At 42.8% G+C, this 27,373-nt stretch overlaps 1 protein-coding gene across 3 annotated transcripts in view; it reads right to left on the bottom strand.

Moving 5' to 3' along the window:
• The window catches only part of GJC1 (gap junction protein gamma 1), a 31,843-nt gene extending 11,048 nt beyond the window's left edge, over positions 1–20,795 (bottom strand). The window contains exons 1-2 of one of the 3 annotated variants that reach the window (XM_036450718.2): positions 20,557–20,795; positions 18,391–18,527 (exon numbers count right to left, since the gene is read on the bottom strand). The gene's annotated coding sequence lies outside the window, so the exon portion shown is untranslated. Of the gene's footprint in view, positions 1–15,941; positions 16,148–16,474; positions 16,499–18,390; positions 18,528–20,556 lie in introns of those variants that run through there. The other 2 variants (XM_045586191.1, XM_036450717.2) reach the window with 2 other exon arrangements.
• Between the last annotated feature and the right edge of the window lie 6,578 nt (positions 20,796–27,373).

Here is a 27,373-nt window from a genome sequence, read left to right as displayed (position 1 = left end):
AAAGCAATCTAATAGTTTATAGAAAATTTATACTTTCTAAAAACAACAGTTGTGTTCAAGAGATATTTAATGTATAATTATATATGCTACGCAACAGAAGACTAGAGGAAGGTAAGTGAAATCATCTGTTGAAGTTGAAACATTTTTATAGCATAGCAACTCTACAGGGAAATGTTTTCCTTTCCAGTTTATCTGATTCATTTTTTCCAATCCAAAAATATCACGTTCATATATATGTTTGGAAAAGTCTCTCTAACAGACTCATGAAGAAAAAAAAAAACAAAAAAAAAACCTCTCAAGTTTCAGACCAACAACTAAAAAAACTCCCGTAACTTGTCCCATCAATTTTTAAAGCTCACTAAATTATAATCAGGAAATTAAAAATTTCAAAATTAGCGTTATTCTGAATATTTTGCAAATGCAACAACCAAGTCCAAATGGGTCAGAGCCACTTTTATTTTTCTTCTGATTAAAAACACACACAAATCTGAAACCTACAATAGGCAAACCATATTTTAAAAAACTTAATTTCTTTTCTAAATAACAAAATCAAGGATGAACTAAGGGAGTCTTAACCCTGAATTTTGTGAAATAAACAGAGCCAGCACTGAACTAGGAGTTAAAAGATTCTAAACATGTGCTTCAGGAGTAAATATTTCCATTTTTTCATTTATGAAATAACTGGGGAATATCAGATTAGATTATTTCTAAAGTCCCTTCTAAAATCACTCCACACAGCCGGGACCGGTTTGGCTCAGTGGATAGAGCGTCGGCTTGGGGACTGAAAGGTCCCGGGTTCGATTCCGGTCAAGGGCATGTACCTTGGTTGTGGGCATATCCCCAGTAGGGGGTGTGCAAGAGGTAGCTGATTGATGACTCTCTCTCATCAATGTTTCTAACTCTCTCTCTCTCTCTCCCTTCCTCTCTGTACAAAAATCAATAAAATATATTTAAAAAAAATAAAAATAAAATCACTCCACACAGAAAAAAAATTCATAAAACAACCAACAATTATGTATATGGAAATAAGCAAAGTAATGGCATTGAAATCAAACAACAGTAAAATGTCAAATTTTCAAGAAGGCATTTCCCAAAGATCATCCTAGAAAATCTATTGTTGGACTAAAGAGTCTCAATATTGACTCATCATGATTCTGAAGTGTTAACTATCTGGCCTCCCAGATCATGAGCTGAGCAATCCTCTAAGAATGGTGCTAGTGACTCACACTTCTGAATGAGGCTGCTTTGTATGCAGAGACAAGGAATCAATTAAAGGGTTTACAATGAAGTTTTGTTTCAGTGGAACATTTTAAGTGGAAGTTAATTCTGCATGAGCGATAATAGATGTTTAATAACGAGCTAGTGACAATTTCTAAGCAAAAGCATTACGGCAGCTAACTAGTAAACAGTAATTTATATATTACAAACATGAAAACAACTTGTTTTTCAAAAGAGCTCTTAGCTATGGACAATATTTGAGAAACATAAAATATACTTTATTTTGAATCAAATGATAAAACCTAATGGGAAAAGTAGTTTAAAATCTTGGCTCTATGAACCAATAAGGAAACAGAATCCACTCTTGTGGGCTGAAATGTCAGTGTGTGCTGGCAAACAGTTACTGTCTTTGAGGGTAAGAACCATCAGGAACCGGGTGGAGAAATACGGGGAACTGGGATGATGCATTCACTCAGGATGCATCATGAGTGTACTGTCTTCATGTAAAACACACACAAACAGAATTGGCACACTTGTCCCAAACTAAGCTTAGGTCAAACCGACTGTCTGACAATGATCAATCTAGAAAAACAAATATATTAGGTCTAGTAATAATTAATGTCGTTTTCTAATACTTTTTTAAAATCGAATTTATTTAAACAATACAACAAAATTTAATCAACAATATAGTTGCCGTTGTTTTCTACTACTTGTGCCCAACGCTCAGGAAGCATTTTAATCCCTCTGTTGTAAAATTCTTGTGATTTTGATGCAAAAAATTCGGTCAATGCATTTTTGAGGCATTCTTCATTATTAAATTTTTTTCCAAGAAGTAAGTTTTGCAAAGAACGAAACAAATGGTAATCGGAGGGGGCAATATCAGAATATGCAGGTTGAGGGAGAACTTCCCATTCCAACTGGCGCAGTTTTTCAGCAGTGATTCTTGCAGTATGCGGTCGTGCGTTATCGTGGTGAAGAATTACGCCCTTCCGATTAATCAGCGCGGGTTCTTTTTCTCTTAAAGCTTGGGCTAACCTTTCCAATTGGGCACTATACACTGCACTTGTAATGGTTTGGTTAGATGGTAAAAGTTCATAATGAAGAATTCCTTTAAAATTCCACCAAACACACAACATCACTTTTTTCGCATGCAAGTCAGGTTTTGGCGTGGGCTGCGGAGCCTCATTTTTGTCCAACCATTGAGGCCGCCTTTTCAAATTAACAGACAGCACCCATTTTTCATCTCCGGTAACAATTTGCTCTAAAAACGGCAAACGGTTTTGACGAGAGAGGAGCGAACTGCAAATTGTGACTCTTTGATTACGGTTGTTGTCGGTCAACTCATGAGGAACCCATTTTCCAAACTTTTGGACTTTGCCAAGTGCACGCAATTGATTGGAAATTGTTTTTTGTGAACAATTTAAAGTTGTCGCAAGCTCTTGTTGGGTAATTTGAGGATTTTGCACCAAAAGAGCTTGAAGAGCTTCTTGATCAAAATTGGACACACGGCCTCAACCACTCTTGTCATCTAATGAAAAATTTCCCTCGCGAAATTTCTCAAACCAACGCTGGCATTTTCTGGCGCTAACTGCATCTTGACCAAGAGCACTACAGATGTTTTTTTGCAGCCTCACTTGCTTTTCTTCCTAATTGGAACTCGTAAAGCACGCAGTGCCGAATATGCTCTTCATCCGCCATCTTCTTAGCCCTAGTCTTGCAACAAAAACCAAACCAAACACAAACTTTTTCAAGCAAAACTTGTTAATTGCACTTCCCACGTTCTGTAGATACCACGTGTTTGAAGGTTATGTCAATACAAGTCAACGCCAAGCAAGATTTTAAACGAATGTTTAAAAACGACATTAATTATTACTAGACCCGATATCTCAGGCAAAATAAAAATAAATGTATGATAATTCCATATGACTAGGCTCACAACAAATTTGCAACAAAAATAAAGCACTGGCATACAATGACGGCATGGGTGGTGATAGTTATCAGGAACTTTAGAATGTTCATGTCCTTTGATCAGTAATTCTGTATCTAGTCACTTATCCTAAATAAATGCCCAATAAAAGAATGTTACATAATTTATGATATAACCTGTATGGTGAAACATTACACAACCATTAGAATCTTGTTTTAGAATGAAGATCACAAAACTCAAATGTCTATAACTATATAGAGATCAAAAGTAGACTGGTGGTTACTAGGGATGGGGAGTAACAGGGAATGACTGCCAATAGATCATCTTTTTGGGGGAACAAAAATATAGAATTAGATTGTGGTGAGGGCTACAAAACTTGTGGAATACTGAATTATAAATTTTAAATAGGCAAACTGTGTGGTCTGAATTAATAAACTGTTTAAGACATTTTTTAAATGTCTAGATACCAGTGAGGTGATACAATGTAACTGAACAGGAAGAGGGGCCTGGAGAACACAAGCACCAACTAAAGGGGGTTATTGGCTAGAGCTGTGGGAGGTAACAAACTGTCATGTCTTCTGTCTTCAACCTGGATTTTTAAGTGAAGTCTGACTTTTTGGTAAATTTTTAATCAAAGACTAAAATACCTAAGGAAATGCACACAAATTTAAGTGCGCAGCTCAATGAATTTTCTCAATCAGAACACACCCATGTAACCAGACTGAAATCAAAAACAAAATATTGCTAACCACTCAGAGCCACAATGGCGCCCCTTCACACCCTAGAGAAATCACCATCCTCACCCCTAACAGCAGTTTATCTCAGGGCCAGCAGTGGCACTGTGGCGTTTTGTATGATTCTATATACTGGAGGATGCTTTGGAGTATCCCTGGCCTCTCCCGGTTGTAACAACCAAAGATATCTGTAGGCGTTGCCTAATGTCCTTTGGGGAAGAGTATCGCACCGCACTAGGACCCACTGGAGTAACCTGCTCTGGAACTTTGTATAAATGGAATCATACACTGGAATCATAAAAAAATACACTCTTTTGTCCTAACCGGTTTGACTAGGTGGACAGAGCGTCAGCCTGCAGACCGAAGAGCCCTGGGTTCGATTCCAGCCAAGGGCACGTACCTTGGTTACTGGCTCCTCGCTGGCCTGGGCCCTGGTTTCTAGTCTATTCGTTTGCTTTAATGTACTGCCATTCTGGGAATACATAACAATTTATTCACTGCTGATGGATAGGTTTTGAGCAGTTTCCAGTTTGGGGCAAATAAAAGTAATGCTACTATGCACATTCCACATATGTCTTCTGGTAAACTTATATATGTATTTCTGTAGCATACCTAGAAGCAGAATAGCTAGCCACAGAGTATGTATATGTCAGCTTCGGTAAATTAGTCCTCTTCCAAAGAGGGTTATATTAACTTACACTCCTACCTACAGTCTCCTTTATTTTTTAAGTTGACAATTAATTTTTCAAAAAATAAATAATATTGAGAATGCCCAGCTGGATTGGCCAAGTGGGTGAGCATCAACCTACAAACCAGAAAGTCATGGTTCGATTCCCAGTTAGGGAACATGCCCAGATTGTGGGCTCAATCCCGTGTGGGGCATGCAGGAAGCAACTGATCTATGAATTTCTCTCATCATTGGTGTTACTATCTCTCTCTCCCTTTCCTTTGCTCTCTTTCAACAAAAATATATTTTAAAGTAATTTATATAGCCGAAACCGGTTTGGCTCAGTGGATAGAGCATCGGTCTGCAGACTGAAGGGTCCCAGGTTTGATTCCGATCAGGGGCATGTGCACTGGTTGCAGGCACATCCCTGGTGGGGGGTGTGCAGAAGGCAGCTGGTCGATGTTTCTCTCTCATCGATGTTTCTACCGTGTTTCCCCGAAAATAAGACATCCTCCGAAAATAAGACCTACTTACAGGTTTCCTTCTGAGTGAAATATAAGGCATCCCCCGAAAATAAGGCCCCCCCTAGGCTCTGTCTCAGAATGCTATTGCTAAACATGAGAGATTTTGTCCACTGATTCTGAAAGAAATGGAGTCACAAGAAATTCACCAGAAAATTCAGGAGTTGGATTGTTATGATAATGTTCCAGAAGATGATGACATGATTGTCACTGAATAAATGAGTAAATTCTTGATACTGTAGTTGTCTGGTTTGTGTTGACAACTACCATACCGTATACAGGTAATAAATTTCCTTTATTTTCATTTAACAATAAATGTGTACCATATTCTTCATGGAAAAATAAGACATCCCATGAAAATAAGACCTAGCACATCTTTGGGAGCAAAAATTAATATAAGACACTGTCTTATTTTCGGGGAAACAGGGTAGCTCTCTATCCCTCACCCTTCCTTTCTGTAAAAAAACAACAACAATAAAATATATATTAAAATATATTTCTTCTAATTAATTTTCTTTCAATGTGCATGAATTCGTGCACTGGGCCACTAGTAGTACTAGTACTACTAGTAGTAGTAATAATAATAAGCTAGAGATCTTACCAGCTGAATAAAGCCTGCCAACTTGTGACCTATTTTAAAAAGAATAATTAATTATTGTGAGAAAATGCTTTTTTTTTTCTTTCTTCTTTTCCGGAAAATGCTTTTATATAATAAAGACAAAAACAAAAACAAAACAAAACACACACAAAAAAACAATATGCCTGAGCAGAAATACACCAACATTACCAATGGCTTATGGACAATTTTTCTTTTATTTGCTTTCTAGTATATTATACAAAAAAACATGTAATGATGGAGTTGGCAAAGCTTTACTATGCAGGAAAAGCCCCGAGAGAAATTTAAAAGTAGGCCAGGGTACAGATTTCATAATATTTGCATCTACTCATAAAGACCTAGTTAGGTAATGGATACAACACAGAGAAGTGTTAACTATCTCACAGAACCTTTGGTACAATTACACCGCTTGCATAAGGGGATCCAAGACAGAACTTAAGATTATATTCCAGATTAAAATGTAAAGGGTGACCCTAGAGGGTAATTCTTAATCTGTAAGGACATATCAAAAGATAGTAGTACTCTGACATGATGTCTTATATAGCAGCTTACTATCATAATGTGCTCTTCTAATTTCTTTAGAGACTCACTCTCAAATGGCCCAAAAGCAACACGGAAAACTAATATAACCAATATTTATTTGAAATATATCAGTGTTGCCACTGCTACCTGCTAGTTATTGAGTGTCTGATATTCAATATTTTGGAAGGAGTTATCTTTATTTGATAAATTGATTATTAAAACAGCCACTAAAAACCTACCATTCTCTCTTACAACTGAGTTCTATTAAATGTTTACTTGCACCCAGCCAGTGTGGCTTATTGGCTGAGCCTCAACCCATAATGAGGAGGTCCCAGTTCGATTCCCAGTCAGGGGGCATGCCAGAGTTGCAGGCTCCATACCCTTTCAGAAAGTACTGCATTGCCCCCTCACTACAACATTTCCTATCTAAGTCTAAATAGTCACTCAGATCTTTTAAAAATAGGTCTCAAGAACTACTATTTCTGACATTATAAGCGTAAAAAGGTCCCTATCTTAAGAAAACCCCCAAACACCTTTATCATCCAAATCTTCCACAGCACACTTAGTTTCAAAAGTTCACACACTATTAGTTGTAAAAAGAAACATTAGTGATTGCCTAGGCCAATGGTCGACAAACTCAGTCAACAGAGTCAATATCAACAGTACAATGACTGAAATTTCTTTTGAGAGCCAAATTTTAAAATATATACATACATACATACATATATATATATGTATATATATATATTTTAAAATTTGTCTCTCTCTCTCTCTCTCTCTCTCTCTCTATATATATATATATATATACAATATATAATTGATTTTTACAGAGAGGAAGGGGGAGAGACAGAGTTACAATAGAAACATCGATGAGAGAGAAACATCGATCAGCTGCCTCCTGCACACCCCCCACCAGGGATGTGCCCGCAACCAACGTACATGCCCTTGACCGGAATCGAACCTGAGACCTTTCTGTCCACAGGCCGACACTCTACCCACTAAGCCAAATCGGTTTCGGCAAGAGCCAAATTTTTTAAACTTAAACTTCTTCCAATGCCACTTCTTCAAAAGAGACTCGCCCAGGCTGGGGTATTTTGTGGAAGAGCCACACTAAAGGGGCCCAAGAGCCACATGTGGCTCACGAGCCGCAGTTTACCAACCACGGGCCTAGGCTAATAGTTCCCAACTTTTAGAATCTGAGGACCTTTAGGTAAATTGTAAGATTTCTCAAGAGCCCTATATAATAGTTATATGTTTATTATCTGTACTTGGAGAAAACCCATAAATATAAAACTCTACCATAAACTGGTAATGTTTTAAAATAAATCTGCAGGGTTTTTGTTTTTTTTCTTTGTTAATCCTCACCTAAGGATATATTTCCATCGATTTTTTTTTTTTTTTTTTTTTTTTTTTGAGAGAGTGGAAGGGAAGAGACAGAGAGAAAACATCCATGTGAAAGAGACACACCAATTGGTTGCCTCCTGCACACGCCCCCACCAGGCAGGAATCGAGCCTACAAGTACATGCCCTTGATGGGAATCGAACCTGGGACACTTCAGTCCTCAGGCAAATGCTCAATTCACTGAGCCAAACCGGGTAGAGCTGAGTTTATTTACTATAAATAAACTGCATATACATTTGAAAAGGTCACACATACTATTAGTATTAGTTACAGTTCACAGATAAAACTAGGTTATCTTTCAACTACTCTGCCTGCAGTGGCTCACTGTTTGACACCACAATATGAGACTAACATCCTTATTTTACTGAAGACGATAACAAAGATCATGATGGCTTGTATACAAATTAGCTGTAAGGTCTAGAACACAACTCAGGACCTAGTGACCTTTTTGCTATACTCTGTGGGCTTAGTGTTTAAGACTACATAGGCCCTGTCAGGGTAGTTCAGTTGTTTAGAGTGTTGTCCCAATATGCCAAGGTTTCGGATTCAGTCTCTGAGAATTTCAGTTCTCAATTTTATCTAACAGATATATAAAATAATGTACAGGAATATTACCTGCAGCAGTTTATAATGGGCTGGAAACAATATAAAAGACAATCAGTAAGGAACTGGGTAAACAAATTACAGCCCATCTATTGTCAAAAAGAATGAGACAGCTTGCCATAGCTGGTTGGGCTCAGTGGATAGAGCATTGGCCTACAGACTGAAGGGCCCCAGGTTCAATTCTGGGCAAGGGCACATGCGCGGGTTCAGGCACGATGCCCAGTAGGGGGTGTGCAGGAGGCAGCCGATCAATGATCCTCTCATCATTGATATTTCTACCTCTCTCTTCCTCTCCCTTCTTCTCGGAAATCAATGAATAAATATACATGTATATTTTAAAATATATTTTATTGATTTTTTTTACAGAGAAGGGAGAAGGGGATAGCTAGAAACTTCAGTGAGAAACGTCGACCAGCTGCCTCCTGCACACACCCCCTACTGGGGATGTGCCTGCAATCAAGGTACATGCCCTTGACCAGAATCTAACCTGGGACCCCTCAGTCCACAGGCTGACACTCTATCCACTGAGCCAAAATGGTTAGGGCCAATAAAAAATTTTTTTTAAAGAATGAGATAGCCGAAACCGGTTTGGCTAGTGGATAGAGTGTCGGTCTGCGGACTGAAAGGTCCCAGGTTCAATTGTGGTCAGAGGGATGTGCATTGGTTGTGGGCACATCCCCGGTGGGGGCGGGTGTGTGTGTGTGTGTGTGTGTGTGTGTGTGTGTGTGTGTGTGTGCAGGAGGCAGCTGGTCGATGTTTCTCTCTCATCGATATTTCTAGCTTTCCAACCCTCTCCCTTCATCTCTGTAAAAATTCAATAAAATATATTTTTAAAAAAAGAATGAGATAGCTCTATCTGTAATGATATGAAACTAAGGTGTATTAGTGAAAAATGCAAGCTGTATATATAGTGTGCTACCACTTATGTGTGTGTGGGAATAATAAATATATGATTGGTTATCTCTAAAATTCACAAAAAAGGTAAACAGTAATTGCTTCAGCAGAAAAAAAATGTGTGACTGAATGAAAAGAGAACAATGGAAGACTTACTTTTCACTTTATATCCATTATACCTTTAGGATTGTGTACTACATAATACATTACCTATTCCAAAACACACTTTAAAAAGTCAATTAAATGGTCAAATACATAACTGTCAATGTCAGCTTTAATGTATAACTATAATATGTCTGGTTTCTTGGGACATATTATACCAACCATTGGCCCAGCAAATGGGAAGAAAATAAAATTAGAGCTAGGTGTAGTCTGTCAAGAAAAAAAACACACCTAATGTTCCATTTCTTTATGTCATCTGATAGCCTACTTAATTAGCCTAGCTGTGATGATCTCCCTGTGAGGCAAGAGTCCCCATTGTGTACACAACACCATGGGGGATCACGGTACTTCTGGTCTGTTAAAACTGCTACAACTGCCCGGACAGGTAGGACCCAGTGGTCAGTGTCAGCCTAGGGAGTGAAGGTTCTTGGGTACAATTCCCGTCCAGGAAATGGACCTGGGTGGCAGGTTCCTTCCCTGGGACACATGCTGAAAGCAACCAATCCATGCATCTCTCTCACTAATGTCTGTCTCTCTGTCTCTGTCTCTGTCTCTCTTCCCCCCCTCCCCCACTCTCTCTAAAAGCAATAACGAAGGTGAGGGCATGAGTGGGGGGGAGTGGGGAGGGTAAATGGAGAGATGAGGACACATATGTAATACCGTAATCAATAAAGAAATTTTAAAAAATAAAAGCAATAATGAAAAAAAAAAACACCCCCCCACACATACACACACACAATAATGAGGCTCCTAGTTAGAACAAAAGCTCTGTCAGAAATTACTACAGTATATGTGTATACATCATCATCCCTGGTAAGGGTATCCCACAACAGAAATTCAGTGATAACGTAGAAAGCACATGGATTTAAGTCCTTTGCAATTTTCTTAATCCCTTGAGCTTCAATAAAACAGTGATGATAACACACACACACAAAAGAAATTACTATAGTATAATTAGGAACTGCAATTAAGAAATTTTAGTAAGCACTCATATAATTGTTGAATATATAATGAACTATGAGTTAGGTGCTGGGGATACTGGCCTACCCAAGATAGACATTAATACTGACTTTACAGAATATACAATACAGCCTAATGGTGAAATAGGCATACACAAATAAATTAATATTGTGATAAATCCTACAAAACGGAAGTGCTCAATGCAATGAGAGTGTATTTATAGAGTCCCCTAACCTAAATGAGGAGGCAGAGGCTTCTCTGCAGGTGTGCTTCCTTAAACACATTCTGAAGAGTGAGGAGCTGCTTTCCAGAGGAATTGGCTACAACATGTACAAGGGCCCTTAGTGAGCTCTGAACCTCCAAGAGGAAGTGCATCGTTTTGGCTAGACCATATATAACAAGTAAGTACAAAGAAATGATGCTGGAGCCGAGCCAAGGTGGCTCAGTGGCTGAGCATAAGCCCTTGAACCAGGAGGTCACATGCTGAGGTTTCTGGCTCAATCCCCATTAGGGAGCATACAAGAGGCAGCTGATGCATCGATGTTTCTATCTCTCTATCCCTCTCCCTCTCTCTAAAACCAATTAAAATTTTTTTAAAATATATTTTATTGATTTTTTACAGAGAGAAAGGGAGAGGGATAGAGTTAGAAACATTGATGAGAGAGAAACATCGATTAGCTGCCTCCTGCACACTCCCCACTGGGGATGTGCCCACAACCAAGGTACATGTCCTTGACCGGAATCAAACACGGGACCCTTCAATCCACAGGTCGACACTCTAACCACTGAGCCAAACTGGCTAGGACTAAAAAAAATTTTTAAAGAAAGAAATTATGCTGGAGAAGTAGGCAAGGCCAGATCATACCTTGTTAAATGAAGATAAAACAACAGAAGTTTTCAGATAAGTGACTTGATTGAATTTGTTTTATAAAGACAATTCTCTCAGCTGTGAAGAGATGAGGGTACAGCAGGTCCTTGAATAACATGGTTTTGTCGGGGGCACTGTCTGTGGCGTTTGCACCTTCTCCCCCTGTCTGCCTGGACTTTCCTCCACGTACTCCGGTTTCTCCTCACATCCCGAATGTGTGTGTCTAAACTGTGCCAGTCCGATGAGTGTGGGTGTGTGGGAAGGTCATCCTGGTCCAGGGTAAAGCTTGCCCTGAGCTGAGAGAGAGGCTCAGGCCACCGTCGACACTGAACTGGAATAAGCAGGCTGAAAGATGAAAACAATCATCTTATTTGTTTTTATTAGTCTTTCTTAAATGTATGTATAGCTCACAATTTAATGTTTAATATTAGGAGTGTGTTAGGTTTTTAGAAATTTGGTAATGTTTCTGTGACCAGAAATATGTAGGAACTTAACTCTTGTTTACATCAATTAGCCTATGGTAAAATTGGTTTCGTTATACTAGTACACTGTTTTGCTTAAAGTTGCAGCTTCCAAGAACCTCCTGCTATTAAATGAGGACTTGTTGTGCATGGCTTGAGGTATATACTTGATAATAAAAGATACAGAAATGCAAGGGAACAATAAATTCAAGTTGGCAATGACCTCTGATTTTAAAAAGCCTACATTGGAGGTGGCAGGGAGCATGCGATCAGGTGGAAGACACAGATTTCAAGTGTCCTGGTAACGTTTTATTTCTTAAGCTACAAGGTAGGTACTCTTTCTCTTCCATATTTCACATTACTTTTTCTCTTTTTACAAATGTGAACAAGGAAAACATTTAGAATTGCCTATAATGGATCTAGGAAAGGTGGCCTAGACCAAAATGGTGGTGGAGAGAAACGGCAAGAGTCTGGGCTCAGCAAGCTGTTGACAGAGCCACTTAATAAAACCGGGAACAGTGAAGGTCTAGGTCTGCAGCCAAGATCAAGAGCTCAGTCTGGGGCAACTCAACCGAAAACACTGAATACCCAAGTGGACGTGTTGAACAGACAGCTGGGATCAAAAAAGGGACCTGAACTACCGATAAAAACTGGGCATATTCAAAATATATACAATATCTGAAGCCACACAGATAAGACAGAGTGGGAAGAGAGGAAGACAAAGAACCAAGACTTGAAAAAGAACAATTAAATAAAAGAGGGGTGAAGGGAGCCTGAAGGAACACCCAGAGAGCAAGAAGGGAAAATTAGAACCCAAGAGAATTAGAATCCAGAGTTATTTCAGGAGGGGAATTTTTTAATCTAAATAAACACCCATTCTGAATGGGCAATCAGGAAATGAACGTCCAAGGATGAGTCAAAGAGAATTCCCTAAAAATAGAGTCCACATCTCTGAACATTCTTTACTCTGAACATTCCCAAACAAAAGAAATGTTAACTCAAAGTAACAACAAATTCAGTTAAAACTGGTAACTCCTACAAAGATGTAGATAAAAATAATCTTTTTAACTATCTGAGACTTGAATACAGTATTAGAGATTGAAGGGTAAGAACATAGATGTGAGAACTTGATTCATTTTATATAGACAAGTCATCAAAACTTACTCTTTTATACATTTCTTTTATTTCAAAGATTTTAGATAATTTCCAGGCTGCTAACCCTTTTTAACATGTTAAGCGATAAGCATTTTCAGAACAAAAGTCACGTAGTATTTATCTTTGAACCCCAGCATCTAAGTTAGTGCCTAACCTAAGTACTTGATGGAAAAAAGGAAAACAAAAGTTCACTGAATGAATGTGTGGGCACCAGAACACTTGTGTTGAAATTGTGCTGGTGCTACAGCAATCTAGTCTCAAAGAACAAGCTTTGAGTGAGGGCTCTACTCATTCCACAGATCGCTTCATTTCTTTAGAAACAGTGTATGTGCAGAGATCTCATCCTTGACTTGGGAGGGGAAACACACACACACACACACACACACACACAAAAAAAAAAAAAAAAACTTTAGGCAACACATTCCACAGGTCTGAACGATAAACCCAAGTGCTGTCAGTCAGTGTGATATCTGCAAAACTCAAGGATGTATGCCAGTGCCGTCTGGCCATTCGTTCCTGAGGGTTGTAGAAAATAGCAATGCTCAGACCTAACAGAATCGGTCCTTACTTCCACACAAACTAAACACTGAAAAACAATTGTTGGCACTTAGCTGATATTAACAATTCAAAATGGTTTCTAAGTCTAAGTTTCAGGTTAATATCAGCTAAAATCTATCTTTTCATATGCATACTCAAAACAATGACCTACAAAAGCAAAAAAGTAATCCCATCCTTTCTTTGACTCTATCAGCTATTGTGGATAGGAGCCGTTATGTTTCTGTGCTACAAGAGAAGCAGGAGCAGCCCTCGCTGGTGTGCTCGGGGTTAATGCCTGCCTTCCCTGGCTGGCGCACCAAGGGCTGTGGTTCCATTCCTGGTCAGAGGCGGGGCCTGGATTGCAGGTTTGATCCCAGACCCAGGTAGGTTGGGGCACATGCGGGAGGCAACCTCACTTTGTGTCTCTCTCACATCGGTGTTAGTTACACTGCTATGTCTCTCTCCCACTCCCTCCCTTCCACTCTTGAGGGTCAATGAAGAAAACATCCTCAGGTGAGGATTGAAAAGGGGGGGGAAAGGGGGAGAGAGCATGAGTTAGAAACAAGAATGAGACCCCTATTGCAGTTAACTATCCAGATTAATATTATTAATAATAAAAAGAACAAATCTAATTTATTTTAAAATGTGAACAAACTTCAAGTAAAAAAACAAACACATGTTGGAACTTATCACTTTACACTTATTTAGGCATGGAACAAACTAGATATTAAGAGAATGAGGCTCTGTGTTAATTATGTGTTCTGTATTCTAGGGCCCCAGTTACTGAATTGATGGGGAGGGGGGGAGTGCTGATCAGAGACAGGTCTTGTGTCCCTTCCCTTGGCTAATTAATATAAATGTGAAATAAGAAAAAATAATTATTAAGGGGTAACAGTATTTGTAAGTAAAATTATGTTCAAGAAATGTTAACTTAAAAAAAAAAAGAAATGTTAACTTGTTAAATCCATTGTTTTAGACTAAAACTAAAGACTACCTTCATGAACTGAATAGAGAGTTACTTTGCTTCTTTTTAAGAAAACTGGTAACTACCTAGCATAAGTAGAAAGCCAATTCTAAAGTCAGACAGCCTAAAAAGAAGTTAAAAGCAATGACTTTTAGGAAGAATTTTTGAAATGCTTTGGGAAAATGCACAACAGTTTAAGACAAGTAGTAAATAGTAAACCATGACAAACCAGGACAAATCATAAAAGAACTTCCATAGAGTCTGCATATATTCTCTCCAAAATGTCCTTCACCTACAACACTGTTCACAGCGATCTGGCCAACACTAAGAGCTTTTTATCTTTTACCCAGAAAAGCTATTTCATGGTGGGTTTTGTTTTTTTTAAATATATATTCTGCCATTACATTGCACTTAAGAAATCCAAAGCAACTATAATATACAACTCTGTGCTAAATCCCAAAAAATAAAACCAGAAAACCCCAGCAAACGTAACGACCCTTCAAAATATTTTTAGTCAGGAGCCCTGAAATTACGTTTTCTTCTTCTACATTCTTACTCTGAATATTAATACCTATACCCTCTTGGGGGGACAAAAAGAGTTGACCCCTAAATTACATTATTCACTCCCTTTCCTACAGATATAAATGTACTCCAGACAGGCTACTCTCCTTTATCGGGGGATCCAAATAAAATCCCTTTCACTAGTCGCTTGATTTTTTTTTACAAGCGCTTTCCCGTGTACTCACTTTACTGTGCACACAACGCACAACGCAGTTACCAGGCGTACAAGATGCTTACAAGAACTTACTCTAACTTATCCAAAGTGTTATCTCGATGCTAACAAAATTAAGCAAGAGCACAAAGAAATCTGTAACAACGCCACTTCCCAACCCTTACAAACGATAAAACCAAACTCACCCATTTCCCAAAGAAAAGTAATACAATCTTAGGAACAATCGCCAAACCAAAAAAAAAAAAAAAAAAAAGAGGGGAAAAACCACACATTTACGCAAATCTTTTCAATTGAAAGTTCCACACGCTGCGGCCAACCACACAACCGCCCGCAATCACAGCGGGAGTGCCTCCTCCCGAATTTTGAATCTGGAGATGGAAGTGGAGGGAAACACACACACACACACACACACACACACACACACTCACACACTCACTCACAAAGCCAGCGCAGCCGTCCAAAGTTTCCCGAAGTGGGAAGAAACCTTTTGAAGTTTTTTTTTTGTTTTTTTTTTAAGTGTTCATCCAGAGGCAACCACCCCGTCTCCCCGCCCCGCGCCCTCCCCTCCCGGCCCGGCCCCGTCTCCTCCGAACCGTCCGCGGAGCGGAGTCCCGGCGCCGGGGTGCGGGCGGGGAGGTCCGGCCGCGGCCGCAGACAAAGACCCGGCGCGGCGCTGCGCCCCTAACCGCCCGCCGGGCTGGCTGCACGGCCGGGGCCCGGGCCCCCTCCCGCGGCCGCGGCCGGACCCACCCCGAGCCGTTTCCCTCCCGATTTGGAAGCGGCGCCCGGGGACAAAGCGGGCGGGAGGCGCGCTGGACGGCGGAGGGCCGCGGCGCCGACGCCCCTCGGGCTGCTTGGCGGGAACCCCTCGGCGGAGCCCCGGTCCCTCCCCCCGGCCCCTCCTCCTCCCCGGCGCCCCGGCCTCCCCGCCCGAGTGCTCCGTCCCCATCCCGCCCGGGCCCGCCCCTCCTCAGCCGGCCCAGCGGTCGCCCCTCACCGGGCGGCGGGGTCCCCCGGAGCCGCCTCCTCCGCCGGGCCTCGGCCCGTCCCGCCGGCCGCCGCCTCATGTGCCCCGCGTCGCCATCGCCTTCGCCGCCACCCTCGCCTCTCCTCCTCCTCCGCCTCCTCCTCCGGGGCCGCCGCCTCCACCTCAGTCTCCAGCCGAGGCCGAAGCCGCTCCCGCCGCCGCCCGGACCCGCGGGGAGGCGCCTGCGCACTGCGCGCCGCGCTGGGGGCGGGGGCGCCCCGCCGGCCTGGGAGGGGGCGCGGCGCGTGGCGCGCGGCGGGAGGGGCGGCCCGGAGCGCGGGCGCCCAACTTTCCGCGGCCGGGGCCGCGCTCGCTCCCGGCGGCCCGGGACGCGTCGCCGGCGCGTGTAGAACCCGCCCGCGCGGAGCCTGCATCTGGGATGGAGCACCCTCCCCGGGCCAGTACATCCCTCCCTCCGGCTGCATTGCCGGGACGCGGGTACCCGGCCCGCAGGGTCCCCCTGGAGCGGCCGGCTAACGGCGCGGGAGGGCGCGCCCACTTACCTGGATGCTCCGAGCGGGTCTAACAGTCCCGGAGCTGTCCTCCGAGCGCTCGGCCGAGGCCGTGGTCCAGGGTAACGGAGGATGCTGATGCCACTTTCTAGGTTCTGCTAACCCGGAGCCCTGGGTGAGCTAACCATCCCAGCTCCTTTGAGTCATGGAAGTCCTGGACTTGTCGAGTTAGCGAAACCCTAAAAGGCCATTTCCTCTTAACCCTTTGCATTCCAGCAGCCTAGACTTCCTAAAAGTCTAGGAATCTCCATTTTAGATAGATAGATAGATAGATAGATTAGATGGATGATAGCTATCAGAGAGGAAGGGAGAGGGAGAGAGATAGGAACATCGATAAGAGAGAATCATTGATTAGCTGCCTTCTGCACGACCCTTCCTGGGGAATCCACAACCCGGGCATGTGCCCTTGACTGGGATGGAACCCCAGGACCCTTCAGTCCACAGGCCAACGCTCTGTCCACTGAGCCAAACCAGCTAGGGCAGGAATCTCCAGTCTTAAACTGTCTGATAGGATTCTGAAATTTTCTCAAATACTTGTAAGTAGGGTGAGTTAGTATGAAACAGAAGATGTACTCAGGAGATGGGAAAGCCCTCTGTTAGTGTTTGACAACTCCCAACACCCACACTCCTGAATCTTCTCTTTTGACCACCACTATGCAAGAGGATAGGCGTTTATTTTTCCCCTTTGACCAGAGAGGAAATTAAGCTCTAACAAGTGAGGTAACGGGCTAACTCCCTCCTCCACCCTGAAAGCCGTGTGGAGCCCTAACAGCTGGTCCAGAGATTGAAAACTTGAGGGCTAGGCACCTGGCCTACAGACAAAGTTTTATTTGGCCAGTACGATGTTTTCCCAATATATGAATGAATCGCTAAATTAAAAAACAAACAAACCTGTATTTTTGGCTTCTCGATAAAATGTCAAAAAATGTGCTCATTCTGAGCCTCTATTTTCAAGTGGCAGCTACTTCTGAGTAGCATCCGTTTATCCAGGGCAGGCACTGTCCCCACTCAGCTGGTTGCACTCTGTACCTTCTCTTCCCTTTGTTCTTGCCATGCCTCAGTTTCCCCCAACCCCCATGATCACATTACCTCTACACACATATTTAAAATGACAAGTGTGAAGACTGTAGGTTTATGAAAATTTGAATAAAGAACATGTTAGCGGAAGTAACACTGGTAACACATTGTACATGCTGATTGAAATATTAGACTTCTCAAATATTGCTCAACCGAGTATAAATTGGTACAAATCATTTTGGAAAACTGGCACTATCTACTAAAGCTGAACCTGTGGCTCTACTATGACTGCAATTCTGAGGGAATTTCACAGAAATGTGTATACATGTTCACCAAAACAGTTGTACTAGAGTATTAATAGCATCGCTATTTGTAAAATCCAGAAAACTGGAAACTACCCAAAATGCCCATCAGTGGTAGATAGGGTAGATAAATTGTATTATATTCACGCAAGGTTACGTTATGCAGCGATGAGAAGGAGCAATCTACAATTATACACAATAAGACATATAAATCTCACAAAACCATTTATATCAAGTTCCACTTACCTATGCTTTCATTGGTTGATTCTTGTATGTGCCCTCCTGACCAGGGATCGAACCTACAACCATGGTATATCATCAGGACACTCTAACCAACTGAGCTACAGGGCCAGTATTCTTGTATTATTGTTTATTAATTATTGTATCATTTTCCATATTAATGACTGTAAATATACTCTTGCCCCACTGGGTATTATGTATTATAGGCATAAATAATCCATTATCAAATATTTATTAAATACTTTTCTTATTAATTCATTGATGAATCTGCCAGGGAAGGCTTCCCATCTCATAGCTTTGCCCATTCTTCACGGAGATTAGGAAGGATACACTTTCTCGGTCTGCTACCTTGTTACGGGAAAGGGGCAGTCTGCCTAAGGCTGCTGCCTAGGGCTGGCCGGGAGTGTGTGGGTTCTTGGCTTCCTTTGTGAGGGAAAAATCTTGCAGCACGAATCCAGGTGACTATGAGGGAACTGTTAGTAAAGCTGGGGGCAGTAAAACAAGAAAGGATTTAGCATAGAAGAAGCAGCAGGAGAGCCAAGGCTCTCTGGGAAGTCAGGGAAGAGGGGACACTGGGGACAGGTTCGAGGCATGAGCCAGGGATGAGCTGCTGCTGCCCACTTCTCCCCTGGCTGCAAGTCTCTTGGGGTCCTTGGAGCTTAGGAGCTGCGTGCCTGTGGGGGAAGGAGGAGGGAAAGGGAACGGCAAGGGCTGCTCCCCAAAGGGAGAGGACGCGTTGGACCTTAGTTTTAAGGGGTTTTAAAGGCTGGGCATTGTAAAAAATTAAAAAATAATAATAATAAAGGCTGGACATTTAAGGAAAGGTCTTAAGGGAGGATTTTTTAAAAATTTATTGATTTTTTTACAGAAAGGAAGAGAGAGGGAAAGAGTGTTAGAAACATCGATGAGAGAATCATCGATCAGCTGCCTCCTGCACACCCCCCACTGGGGATCAAGCCGGCAGCCCAGGCATGTGCCCTGACTGGGAATCAAACTGTGACCTTCTGGTTCATAGGTCGATGCACAACCACTGAGCCATACCAGCCGGGCCAGGTTTATTCTCTTAACTGCATCTGTCCTCAGGTGTGGTTGGCAAGTGGCATTAATTGGATTTCTGCTGTCTGTCTCCCTAAGTAGGGTGATTTAAGCTATTTACCCTCTGGTTGAGGAGAAGGGGAAACCATTTACTCATTTAAGGAAGATAGGACTTTCTAGATGACTGCAAACTGCTGTAACTACCTGGCCGTTTCTCTGTGCCACTTGTCCTGGCTCAGTAGCCTGCCTCAGCCTTACTGCCGAAGGAATCCAGAACTAGCCTCCCCAAGATGTGCCTCTTTGACGTGTGAATTACTTTGAGCTGAAGGCAGTCAAAATCCTGGGGTTCAAGAAACTTTTACCTCTCCCTTAAACTTAAATTAGAGGCATCACCCATAGTAACAATCACCAGAAATCCATTTTTATGACCCAAACTTGGGGCAGGGCAAACTTTTAATTACTGAATATCTGCTTTTCTTTTATTGTCCTGCGAATGACTTCCTCCCAAGTTACTTCACCTTTAGCTCAGAATGCCACATAGACCTAATGTTCCCTTTCTAGTTCTCTGAACCTCTCCTGTTTGTAGGATTCTCGTATGTACGTACACAATTAAATTCAGCTGCTTTGTTAACCTGTCTCAGGTCTATTTGATTATGAGACATGCTGGAAGAATCTAAAAGGGTCAAGGAAAGTCTCTCCCCTCCCCACACTGCCCAGTTTGCAATCCTGTCTCTCTGCAGCCAAAGCAACCTTTTTATTTTTATTTATTTTTATTTTTAAATATATTTTATTGATTTTTTCACAGAGAGGAAGGGAGATGGATAGAGGGCCAGAAACATTGATCAGCTACCTCCTGCACATCTTTCACAGGGAAATTTGCCCACAACCGAGGTACATGCCCTTGATTGGAATCGAACCCAGGACCCTTCAGTCCTCAGGCCCACGTTCCGTCCACTGAGACAAACTAGTCAGGGCTAACGCAACCTTTTTAAAGGTGGAAATAATGAGACCCAAGACAGCTGAGTGGTTGTACCTGCAGAGAGTTAACCAGAAGTCTAACTAAAGGCTCTTGTCTCCCACTCAGGACTCCTCTGTCACCCTGCCAGCTAGTGGCATCCTCAATCCAGTCCCAGGTGGGAAACTGAGGCCAGAAACCTAAGCCAGAGGATTTCAGACCAGGCATTCCCCAGGGTCCGGAACAAACCAAGGTGTCTGCTGGAATGGGAGCTCCTGGAAGGCAGGGCCGCTGCCTGGAAAGTCCACAGAATGAGTGAGTGAAGGAAGGCGCGCCATTCCCAGCACAGAAGGGCTGCTGGGGGGGAAGAGAAAGAAAAGCCGGCTTCCTACCGGGACATGGGTCTAGTTTCCAGCCTCCGGCAGGGATTAGCGGGGCCCAGTGCTGTGAGAACATGGCATGCTATTCACATGGGGCCCCAGGCAGGAAAAGATCAAAACCCATTTGAGGACGCTGAGACTCACCCTAGGGCTTTGTGGTTTGGGAAGGGTAGGGTCAGTCAGCTGGAAGACTGCAGTGTGTCACTATTTCCATTGCACATTTTCCAGGGTCTCCACTTGGCGGGCCACCTCGGAGCAGATGCTTCTGTGCTGGGGGATGGGAGAGAGGCCGGAGAGGTAGGCTTTGGGAAAGTTCCCTATTGGCCACCGGAAGCCCCGCCTGCCCCGCCCATACAAAGGATTGCTAGAGAAGCTCTTGATGACTCTACTAATGGGGGGAGAGAAGGCGGGGTATTAGGAACAAAACTCCTCCCCGTAATCCCCAGCAGCTCCAGTTAACCTGTGAGACGCATACTGCTTCTCCCTCCCTGTCCAAGGGGATGTTGGCTGAAGCAGATTTTTTTGTTGTCAAATTTTTTAAATATTATTCTTATTGATTTCAGAGAGGAAGGAAGAGGGAGATAGAAACATCAATGATGAGAGAGAAGCATTGATTGGCTGCCTCCTGCAAACCCCCACGTGGTTGGCTTTCAAATCTTGCAAGCCTTCCACTGGGGACCGAGCCCACAACCAGGCATGTACCCTTGACCTGAATTGAACCTGGGACCTTTCAGTTCACAGGTTGGCTCTCTATCCATTGAGCCAAACTGGGCTCAATTTTTCCTTTTAATAAGTTGTATAGAAGGAACAATCAGATGACCCCCTACCAGTGTTTCCCAGAGCCTGGTTAGCAGTTTCTTGTGTATTAATGCTGACTTTTAAATTAAGATCAATGTGCTTGCAAATGAGTAGGGGAAGTCTGTGCCGGAGTTGGGGTGGGAAGAAGGGTTTGGAGGCCCTGGGTTCAGAAGTCCCCTCTGTCCAGCTGATTGTACTCGTTTACTCATATTTCTAAGATGGTGTGAGAGTGAGATGATGAGATGTACATGAAATTGTTATTGTTAATTTTCTTTTCTTTTAAAAAAAATATATTTTATTGATTTTTTACAGAGAGGAAGGGAGAGAGATAGAGAGCCAGAAACATCGATGAGAGAGAATCATCGACCAGCTGCCTCCTGCACACCCCCCACGGGGGATGTGCCCGCAACCAATGTACGTGCTCTTGACCGGAATCAAACCCGGGACCTTTCAGTCCGCAGACCGACGCTCTACCACTGAGCCAAACCAGTTTCAGCATGTTATTGTTAATTTTCTATTGTCAGGTGGTTTATAGTGATTATCGTTATTGGTTAAATAGCTCAGCCATTTACTTGTGTGATCTGGCTAAGTTGCTTAACCTCTGAGCTTTGCTTTCCTCCTTTGAAAATGGGGATAACGAGATCAACCTGTTGGGACTATTGTAAGGATTAAATGGGTATGTAAAGTATCTAAACCTTGTAGGCTGTTAAGACAGTAGGGTTAGGGTTGAGGGAAGAGGTAATGACGAGGCCAAAAGGGGTAAGGAATTATAAATGTATTATCTCATCTGGAAAACCAGATGGGCTGAACCCCAAAATGGTGCCAGCGCCAGCGAGTCAGAGATTTTGAAGGACTCTAGGCGAGCCCTGGCCAGTTTTGCTCAGTGGTTAGAGCGGTGGCTAAGGGTATGTACCCCAGCTGGAGGCTCCTTCCTGGGCTTGGGCCCTTGTCAGAGCTCCTGAGGAGGAAACCAACCAATGTGTCTCTCTCACCTTGATGTCTCTTCCTCTCTCTCTTTCCCCATCTCACCTAAAAAATCAAGCGAAAAGATATCCTTGGGTGAGGATTAAAAAATTAATTAATTAATTAAAAAATTAAAAGAAAGAAAGTTACTGGTTTTAGCAAATGGAATGTGGTCTTAAGCGACAGGGAATGTCAGCTGCGAAATGATCGAAAGGTCAGTTTCCCAGGAGAGGGGATATCGATTCAATTACTTGATCAGACCTAACAAGTGGTCTCTTCCCATAGCGTGCTTTAGCGGAAGCTGGGTATTTGGGTATTCAAAAGCATCCAACACAAGGACCTTAGCAAAGCATTTCAAATCTCTGCATCATCCGTTTGTCATCTGAGAGAGGTCTCTACTAGAGACCTTTGCAGCTCAGAACTGCTCCTTCATAAGACATGATTCTGTAACATCAGCATCACCTCAGTCTGATTCAGCCTTCTAATCACCATTATCCACACCCTCTTCCAATTTCTTCAAATATGTGAGCAGTCTCCCCACAGAGGTAGGAGGTGAGAAAGCTCCCTGGTGGCCACCGGAAGCCCAGCCTGCCCTGCTGATAGTGGGGACCAAAAATATTCTCCTGGCCCCAGGCCTGTGGCTCTTGGGACTGTCCTTGGATAATTGCTGCAAGGTCCTGGGAGCTCAGTGCCTGTGTTCAGAAGGAGGTGCTACCCTCCCCACCTCAGGCACTTTAGAGGCTGCCTCAGCCTAGCCACGATCTGGAAACTTCCACTGCCCCTGCCTGTTCCCACACTGCCTCTCTAGTCCTTGAGACACTAGTATATAGCCTAATGTTTTCTCCCCTACAACCCCCCACCCCTTTGGCCTGGGTTCTTTCCATTCCAACCCCAACTTGGAGCATCCTCTGTTCCTTGTCCAGTTCATTCTTTGTCACCCTCGCTCACGGCTCTCTCTGTAGCTCGGAGCTCAAGGCAAAAGCTGCACGTCCTCCATTCCGTGTCTAGTCACTCAGCTCCCTTAGGCTATATATAGCACAGCTGTGCCTTAGATTGTGTAGCGCTTCAAGTCCTAGTCCCCCTTTCCCTCCCCCAACATAGAGAGCCCGCAGGGTAGGGAAGCCCAGCGAGAGGAGGCAGGGAGGAGTCGGAGAGGGACAAGAAAGGGTGTGGGGCATTGTGGACCTTCCAGAGCATGTAACCTTCCATCTGTTATCAGGGACTCGCCGCTTCTCTCCCAGCCTGCTAGCCATTCCCTGCCACTTTCTCTTCTAGAGAAGGAGGAGCAGGCAGTGTGCCGGGGAATTCTAATGATCATCTTATTTAACCCTTATTTAATCCTTTGGATACCTACTAGCTCCGTTTCACAAAAGATACAGACTCACGGAAATTGAGTGGCAGAAGATCAAGTATTTAGAGGGTGGTTGGTCAAGCAGCTGACTGACCCCACATCTAACTCCGGCCTACACTCTGGATCCCCTGTCTGTCGGCATCATTCATTCAAAGCCTGGTAAAATAGAATTTCTATCGGTGCGACCTGATCTGGAAGGAAGTTTGCCAAGCAAATTACTAATGTAGAAATGCTGAGACCGAAATAATTATTAAAGACTTGGCATATTACCAAAAATGTTATCATAGTTTTATCTTATCTGTGTACTAAAGCAGAATGCTCCAGAAATTTGTTCCTTAAAGATTTCTGTGTGTTCTCAGAACCTTTTAAAAATAAAAAGCAGCCTAACCGGAGAGTCGACCTGAGGACTGAAGGGTCCTGGGTTCATACCAATCAAGGACATGTACATTGGTTGCGGGCGCATTCCCCAGTGGGGATGTGCAGGAGGCAGCTGATCAATGTTTCTCTCTCATCAATGTTTCTAACTATCACCCTTCCTCTCTGTAAAAAAATCAATAAAATATATATATATATAAAAAAAAAAATAGCCGAAACTGGTTTGGCTCAGTCTGCAGACTGAAGGGTCCCAGGTTCGATTCCGGTCAAGGACATGTACCTTGGTTGCAGGCACATCCCCTGTGGGGGGTGTGCAGGAGGCAGCTGGTGATGTTTCTCTCTCATCAACCTTTCTAGCTCTCTATCTCTCTCCCTTCCTCCTCTCTGTGAAATATCAATTATATATATATATATATTTAAAAAATAAATAAATAAATAAATAAAATAAAGAAAAGAAAAAGCAGCCCTAACCGGTTTTGCTCAGTGGGTAGAGCCTTGGCCTGTGGATTAAAGGGTCCCAGGTTTAAATCCCGACTCCTGGCAAGAAAGGATTAAGTGAGCTGCTTTCTGTGCCTCAAACACAGGACCTCTGCCTGCCTTGGCCCCCCGAGGCTCACACGCTCTGACTCTAAAGTAAACCCGAACGAGAAACATCCCTCGCACACGGCTATACATGTGCACGCCTTCACGTTCACACGCACTCACTGGGTTACGTTTTCAGCAGAGACATGTACACAAATTTCTGTTCACAAAAGGAGTTGTACATCACCCCTCGTGCTGAAAATACACCCTAGACTTCACAGGGCAAAACAGCTGGTTATAAGTGTGATTAACTGTAACCTTGCCTGGAAAATCTTCCTTCATTTGGATCCTAAGACAAAGAGGTAAGGTTCCTGTGAATTTGGCAGCTTCAGTTGCAGTTAAACACCCAGAGATTGTGATGGCTATTGATTCCAGAGCCTTCTTGTAGATCTGTAGGTTACAGGATGTGCCTCTCCTTAAAGTGAGTTCTGGGTAGTTACAGTTACACCTGGATTCCATGATTTAAGGACAACATTCTGTAACGTGCTAAGTTGGAGTCTTCTTAAATGGCCATTCTTATTCTTTCCTTTTATCTTTATTTCCAGATAGTATCTTTAACTCATCAAACATTATTTTCCTAGGAATTTAAACATTAAACTCTCTATAGAAATAACATGGACGTATCCAACTAATAGAGAGTTACTGCTTGGAATTTTGATCTGTAACTAATATTCTTTGTGAAATCTGCAATGCAACATTTTAAAATGAAATTTTGTGCCCTGAATTTTTGTAATTTTAAAATCCTTGATAGATTATTCTATGATCATAAAGATCAGTATTATCCTTATCTTTAAAATGTATAATTGCCCCCAAGAACACTATATGAGATACTGGTTCCTTGGTAAAAGGTAAATGTGGCCCTAAACTCATTAGTAGTCCTTTTTGTTATTACTGGGTAAATACTTTCATCTAAATTGTAGGTTGGGCAATCTGCTCCACTGCCTGTTTTTGTAAATAAATATATTTTTTTTGTTTAAAAAATAAATAAATAAAGGGTCCCAGGTTTGATTCCAGTCAAGGGCATGTACCTTGGTTGCAGTGATCAATGTTTCTCTCTCATCAATGTTTCTAATTCTCTATCCCTTTCCCTTCCTCTCTGTAAGAAAATCAATTAAAATTATATAAAAGAAAATAAAAAGTAATTTTTTTTTTCTATTTCAGGACTTCCCCTCCACTTTACACTCATTCTCCTGTTAGTCCAGAGTAGTGAGATTTGATTTTAGGAATGATGAGAAGTCTGGATTTTTTTCTCACTCACATTTAATACAAGCCTCAGTTTGTTCTTCTGTGAAATGGGAAGAATAATAGTAATAGTACTTACTTCATAGTTATTGTAAGGATTAAGTAAAACAATCTACTTAATGCCGTTAGCACACTTTTTGGCTCCTAAGTGCTCAGTAAATCACAGCAACTATTGTATTATTATTTTCTCAGTTCTGGGCTGGGATGCTGGTGGAGCATCAAACATGATCTCAACAGGTAGAATGTAAATATCGTAATGTAAATATCTGTTTTCTGATGGTCTTAGGCTATACAGCAGGGGTTCTCCTAAGACCATAGGAAAACATAGATATTTATTACGATTCATTAACAGTAGCAAAGTTACAGTTATGAAGTAGCAATGAAAATAATGTTATGGTTGGGGGTCACCACAACATGAGGAACTGTATCAAAGGGCTGCAGCATTAGGAAGGCTGAGAACCACTGGCTTGGTCCCTGTTCTCTAAAGGGCTTGGAGTTGATCTTGACTCTTGCCGTCTCATCCAGACATTTCCACCCACCCTCCCCACCTCTGGACAGGGTCACCCTCCTCTTGAGAATTCAGGCCACCGTTGGGAGCAGGAAAAGGCTCATGGAAGAGTGTGTGAATGCCTGGGAGGAGAGTTCCCATGGACGCTGGGGATATGTGAAGGCCCAGGGGAGTTGCTGTGACCCTGGGTCTCTTCCTAGAGCAGTGAGTGCTGGGGAGAGAGAAAGAGACATCAGCTGCCGGACAAATTTCCAGCGCAGAAAAGCCCCGTTAGGACAGACACACGGGGGCTGAGAGGGATCGAGGGAAGGAACAAAGGCTTGGGATGAAGTGGGACCCTCCAGAGTGCATCCCAATTTCTCTCCATCTGCGTAGCCATAAGGTACTTTTCTTTTTCTAATCAAGGCTGGATGATCAATGAGCATTCCTAAGCTTCAGTATCAATCTGGTGAGGCGTTCAGCTTGGCCAGCCTACTGGAAAGCAGAGTAACTGTCCAGGAATACCCACTGGAAAACAATAGGAGTACAGATTTTGGAGCCAGCCAGACCTGGGTACAGATCTCAATGCTGCCATTTACTAGTTGTGTACCCTTGGACAAAGGTACTTAGCTTTGGGGAAGCTCAGTCCCCTGGTCTATAAGCAAACTGTTACTTACCATATAGAACAGTAGAGGTTTGAAATGTAATTACCTAGAACAGAATAGGTATTTCTGTAGCCCCCCAGGCAGTATAAAGAGCTCTGGAGATGTGAGGGAAGTCCCCGTTGCTTCAAACTCCTGAACAAATCTCCTTGGTCCAGAAAGCATCTTTGAAGGTATAGAAACCAAGACCTGAGAGCCTGCCTCCCATAATTGGAGCATTATATTTACTTTTCACATTGTTCAGAAGGAAACTTGAGGCCATATAACTCAAGGAAGAACCCAGGATCTCTACTCTGTTTCTACCTCTGACCCAGCCACTTTATGTCCACGAGAATTAAAATACTAAAGCCAGCTAAGGGCCCTTTTCCATTTGGTCTTTCATTACTCTCCAGTGCCTGGAGTCCATCCTGAAACTCAGCAGATGGGGGGTTAAGCCTGGTGCCCTGTCCTATCTCCTCCCCTCTCCACTCCTGGCTTCAAAGTCTCCATAAAGCCCGCTAG

Source organism: Pipistrellus kuhlii, unplaced genomic scaffold, assembly GCF_014108245.1.
Source record: "Pipistrellus kuhlii isolate mPipKuh1 unplaced genomic scaffold, mPipKuh1.p scaffold_m20_p_22, whole genome shotgun sequence".
NCBI classification, from domain to species: domain Eukaryota; kingdom Metazoa; phylum Chordata; class Mammalia; order Chiroptera; family Vespertilionidae; genus Pipistrellus; species Pipistrellus kuhlii.
This window is presented reverse-complemented; position numbering and strand designations above follow the sequence as displayed.